Here is a 6,430-nt window from a genome sequence, read left to right as displayed (position 1 = left end):
ACTTTTGTTAAAATTATCAAAAGTGCTGGCGCTGACTGGCAACTTTTTTCAAAAATGCTGGTGAGGGAAAGAGTTAACAAGACATTTGTCTTAAAAAATAGTCTAGAATTTTATTTATTCTATTTGCTACATAAAACTACAACATTAAAAAAAAATGAAATATTAGATATTTAGAGCAGAATCAACTGCGTTGCTGTCCGCGATCGTGTTAATGATAAAAAAAATGTCATCGTCAAAAGCGGTTGAAAAAAATGGAGAAGAATTTAGTCAAATGCCTTTTACCCCCGTGTGCCTTTACTTGAACTAGTTTATATAGCCTATTATATACACAAATGTTTAACATTTTAGAATAATGGTGTGTGGTCATGAAAACTATGAAGCATTGGTAGCCTATTTCATAGTGATCATAAAATGTAATCTTATATTTGAGCTTTTCCTTTACTACATACATTTTAGTTGTCTATTTGTGTGTATGTGTATAATGCATGTCATATATAATATAAATATTTGTTATTTCCTTTATTTTTATAATCCAAATTACGGTGACGTAATGGGCGCTCGGTTTTGTCCTCGTTCCAATCGCGGTGACGTCATCGGCGTTCGTGAAATTGACGGGCCACCTGTCGGTGGAATGGACCTCGCCTTTAAGAAGCTCCTGCAGGATGAAAACTGGAGCTGTTCACAGCACATGGTGCTGAACGAAGCCGAGCACGCCGAGACATTATCGAGAGCGAAGAAGACACAGACAGAACGGCACAGAAACACTGCTTATGCCGGAGAACATGTGCACAGTTTGAAGAGCCACTGCTGGGAAGCGGAATCCATGGAGCAAGACGTCGTTTTCACAGTGTGTAGCTTTCACATGTTCTCAGTTTAATAGCCATGTTGATAAAATGTCATCTGTGTGTGTTGGCGTGGGAGTGAGTGCCACAGACATCACTGGACGAAGCAACAGGTAGCTTCAATCGTTAATTTCCTTTTTTCAGGCTTGATTATTATTATTAGTATTTTTTCTGTGAATGTTGTCAGGAGAAACTGTGGAATATTTCACGGTAGAAGGGGACTAAATCGAGAGCTAAAGCTCAATGTTATTTCTTCTTCTTCTTCCTGTTTTTTATTTTCCTCTTTCATTTGAGTAACTTTTCAATGTAACTGTTTGAGTCTTTTAGACCTGTTGATTACAAATGCGTGTTTAAGATTTCCACGTTTATTTTCATCCTGTCAACGCCTGTTTCTCCCATTGCACATATCGAGTGATTCTGTCCTTTTGTGTATTTATGATACAACCTAGATTGAATTTTGAAATCCATTATTATTATTATTTGTACTTGTGCTAGTGTTTTGATTGTGTTCATTTGCAATCATTTGTATACGATTATTTCTTCATTTCCCCCGTTGTGTTGTATAGTTTTTTGTGTACAGACTTTGTGCATGAACAGCATCGTTTTAAACTGGATTTTGCTTTATTTCTGAGCTCTAGGTTAAAAATGTCAGTTTTGCTTCTAAAGGCCCCTTAGTGATTTTTAATTTGTAGGATATTTAAGCTGTGACATATCTGAGTTATATTTCTGAAAAGTAATGGAAGTGGGCTCTACTGGGCTCAATATCAATGTCCAATAATAGATCAAACCTAATGACAACATAAATATGCAATTTAAAAAATGCAATGTTTTCTAATTTCTAAAAAAAAAAAAATGTAATGTCTGTGTCATGTAAATCACCTGTTCAGATTAGATTGCACTGTTCCATTTAAACAACACAAAATATATTAGGCTGTTACCATTGCTTGCAAATTCATCATGCATTACTGTTATCACCACATCAAATGCTGCGCTGTGTACATGTTGCATGCAATTCAGCCAGCGTGGCAGCAACTGGACAGATAAGTGATTAGAAAATAGGTGGGTTCACATATTGGCGTGAATGTACACACAACTTTGAAGAGGACCTGCTTTTGAAGGAGCAGGCCTTTTGAAGCCCCACATGGCCTTCAAAAAAAAAAAAGATCAAAACTTGATAGAATGTGCACAAACAGGGCCAGTTCAGGGACACATTTGATGTGCCATTACAATCAGGCCTGGAGGAGAACCCAAGCTTGCCGTATAGTCCCTACAGGCAGCAGGGAGCAAGGACAGTATTTGATCTAGTGTTTCATAGACCCAGGTGCTGGTAGCAGTACTGACTTCTTTTGTTAAAAAAAATTTAATGCTTACAAGGGCATGTAATGAACACTATAAGTCCCATAGTATCTGTCATTGGATTAAAATGGCAACATTCCAAATAAATCATCATTAAAGGGTTCTCTATTGAACCTTAAAGGGATAGTTCACCCAAAAATGAAAATTCAAAAAGGGAGGATCATGACACCCTCAAATTGCTCCAAACCTGTATGAGTTTCTTTCTTCTGTTGAACACAAAATAAGATATTTGAAAGAATGTTGGTAATCAAACAGTTGACAGCCATTGACTTCCATAGTAAAAAAAAATATATGGAAGTCAGTGGCAACCGTCAACTGTCTGGTTACCAAAATTCTTTAAAATATCTTATTTTGTGTTCAACAGAAGAAAGAAACTCATACAGGTTTGGAACAACTTGATGGTGAGTAAATGATGACAGTAGTTTTCATTTTTGGGCGAACTTTCCTTTAAAAGTTTATGTTAGGCGCTTCATATATATCTTTTTAGGGGTTCACATAATGGGATCATATTTAGTTTTAGTTTTATGTCATTACATTTTATTAAAGCTTGCAAATATACTTTATAATTAGAATAACCTGTTAAACACAATAGTATTATGCAATTATTTAAGACATTTTTAAAAATTGAGTTAATAACCCTACTATACCTTTTTTTTCTTCTTTTTTCTAAGAGTGTATAGGCTATATTTTGGTGATGTTTGTAATCTAATGACAAAAGATGGACCGGTCAATTTACTGCCATGTCTGATTTGCGCCTTCCTGAGTTTCATCTCAGTGTTAAAGGCAAATGAAAAAACTATGCTAGATAAACAGGGTTAGAATGCTAAATAAGGTTAACTCGCAAAATTGTCATATAATGTGATCATGCTGGTGTCACAGGGTTTATTTCAGGGTCAGATCTGGCGTGTTACACAGCAAGCGGCCTTAATGAGGACCCATGTCATAAGAACTCCCTGCTCCACTCCAGTCTTAGCAAACGTGACACCCGGATGAGGAGAACCGTTCCCACCTCTCCTCGATCAGATGAAGGTATAAAACATGACTCATGCAGTGCGACTCAAAAACCAGTGCGTTTGTAGAATTCACCATGGGAAAAAAAGAGGAAATACAAATCTGAAACATACATTGCAGTGTTCTTTATTCAGTAGAATGAAGTAATTGCTATGAAACAGATGCTGAGGAGGAACACAGCATCTGTTCTTTTTGCTTTTTATAGACATCTTTCGATACATGATTGGAACGATTGCATGCAATTCATATCTGTTTGTTGAAAGCATAACCAAACATATAATGTTTTAGGTGTAAAAACTGTTCAAATAAGCATTGCATGGACAAATATTAAAGTTTAGAAGGTAAACAGATCGTATCCTCAATATTTCCCATTTATGAACATTCACTGTTCAGGTAGTGGTAACTGAGAAGGCACATAACCGTGTATGATTTATCAAAATCACGAAATTATATCCGACTTCAAATGTGATATCTCATTTGTTTGTGTCTGAGTGTACTTAAGAAAAACACTACTGTTATAAAAATGATAATTTTGTCTGTCAGTCAGAACAGAATATTGCATTCTTGATAAGCACATTAAAGGCCCGTTCACACCAAGGACGATAACTATATTAGCGTCCACACTAGCGAACGATAATGCTCTGTTTCTTTTGTGTACACCTTCGCTTTCTTGCCTATCACTTTAAATGCTCAAGCCCTTAATGGATTCTGATTGGCTGTCGATGTTTTTATCTTTCCTCTGCTGTTCTGAAAGTGATTCCAACGATATTGTTTCTGTGTCGCTATCGTTATAGTCGTGGTGTGGACTCTGCTATTCTTTTAGAACGATTTCTAGAACTATATCTAGTTGGTGTGAACGGGCCTTAACATTTATTTACCGGCATTATGACAGACAATTCGTTCGAGAATATAAAAAAGATTTTCCTTTATTGATCGAGTCTGTGTTGTTTGCATACATAAACTTGTTTATGATGGGCAGCATTATGCCAACAAAGGTATCTAGATGTTTGTCCTTATTATATCCACACACTAATTGACTATATGGGTTTTTATTGCATGATCAACCTCTGATTAGTTCTCTGATAACCTTCTGTTAAAGCAGACAACACATTACAGCCGTGTTATTGGTGTATATCTGAGTGTGACTGTGCTTCTCTGTTTGTGAAGGAACAGCCTGGGGTGGGGGGAAAAAGAATCAAAAATGTCTTCTTTTTTGCATGGCATTTCAGTTCAGCGCTCAGGAGGTGGAAATTAATCAAATTAATATGAATAAAAACGAATAGTAGACCTTCCTGTCGCACTCTCTGAGTAACAAGCTTGCTTGATGAGGCATCATAATTAAATTACAGCAGACTGAGAAAACTGCTTCACCACAGACATAGGATTGTTGTTGTTATTTATCTGATCCATATGCATTTGTGTAGAAAATGTGTTCACATCTGAGTTTTTTTTAAACAATACATTTAATATATCTAAAAAAAAAACATCTAAAATAACTAGTCAAAAATATGATTTCATATTGCTGAATTAACCTAAATGCATTAATTTATAGCAACAAAATGAATTTATATGGGTTAAATCAAGTAAAAAAAACAGCTCTTTATGTTAACAAATGCAGGTTACCACTTTTTACAGTGCATGTTTGTCTAATAAGCTACAAATAATAATAATAATTATTATTATAATTAAAATATGTTTCCGCATATTCATCTTTTACATCACAAAAATACAATACATCAAATGGTAACTATCAAAAAAAAAAAAAAAAAAACTTTCACAGCAACGGAAATTCTCTGAAAAATATGATCTGTGAATGTCCTCCCTATTCTTCCATCTGCCAGTCATCCGGAACATAAGTGGCTTGAGAGTTGTATTCTCCCTACGAAACGGACTAATTAGGTTCTTCTTTTGGAAAGTGTAGTCCGGTTGTTTATTTCAACAGTGGGCACAATTTCTCAGAACAATATTTCTGTTGTTCGCATTGTTTGCCCCCTCGTTTTCAGAGTGGATGTTGAAAATGGTTCGTGAGTGGCAAGTCAAGCAAGTTGCACAAGTGATTATTATGACCATTTGTGTCCATTCAAACCACACAAGGACACACTAACCATACACCCACTTTTACCCAAAATGCCTCAGTGTGAAATTGTACAAAATGTAAGACCCTCTTTGCAACTAGAGAACATGATTTCTTAAGATTTTAATAATGCATTACTATTCACCCATTATATCCGCCAAGAGGTTGATTGGATAGCCCGCAGTAAAAGAGACCTTTTTCATGAGGCGAGACCTTTAGTAAATGCCTGAATGCATGCGGATGTGCAGAATGGTTTAAAAGGATCCGTCTTTGGTTACGATCTCGACTATTATGACAGTCTGTGTCATCCCAGTGCGATGTATGTACAATGTTCAGTACAAATGGATGGTGTTCCTCCAATAGAGCTTCTTTTTTTCTTCTTTTTTTTAACCTCCAGGCAAGTCAAAAGTTATTCTGCATAATTGTTTAGAGAGAGAGAGGCAGTGAATGTTTTATGAGGGCAGGTCCTGTGCATCCACATTTAAACTGGTAGCCAACATTGAAATGTAATAAAGGATCAGTGTAAGAGGCTTGAGTAATGAGGAGTCAGTTGATAACCTGTGGATATAAAGACGGATATGGACAGCAGAGACTGCGTCTGGAAAGGGCATGGGGATTCAATGGCTTGACATTATTAACTCCAGACATTATTTCTGAATGTGTCTTCAAGTCGCTTTATATTAAACGAGGGTTTTATTGGCTTCTGGTCTTTTTTTTTCATCTTCTTTGAATCTGAAATGTTTCTATCCATGATGAACTGTTCTGGTACTGTTTATTTATAGTATTGTTAGTATTCATCCTTACAAATTGCAACTGCTGTCATTAAAAGCTTGGTTTTCGTTTTGTTGCAGTGACAGGTCAACATTTGACATCAACATTAACCTGAGAGTTACCAAATGCATGGTACATACTGTAATCACATTAATTCTGCTGTATTTCACATTCACATATTTTGGTCACCATGGAAGACTAGTGATTTTGTTGTTGTGAAGTCACCAGTACTGACAACAAGTCACAGTCTGCCTCAGTGACCAGAATCCACTCAGCGTGAACTTTCGACTGGCAGATCATCACTTTCCAGCTAAGATGACATTGATCAGTGATGCTGGCATTGTGCCTATAAGAGGCAAGAGGTTCAAAAATGCAA

This window comes from Phoxinus phoxinus (assembly GCF_949152265.1).
Source record: "Phoxinus phoxinus genome assembly, chromosome: 2".
NCBI lineage: Eukaryota > Metazoa > Chordata > Actinopteri > Cypriniformes > Leuciscidae > Phoxinus > Phoxinus phoxinus.
This window is presented reverse-complemented; position numbering follows the sequence as displayed.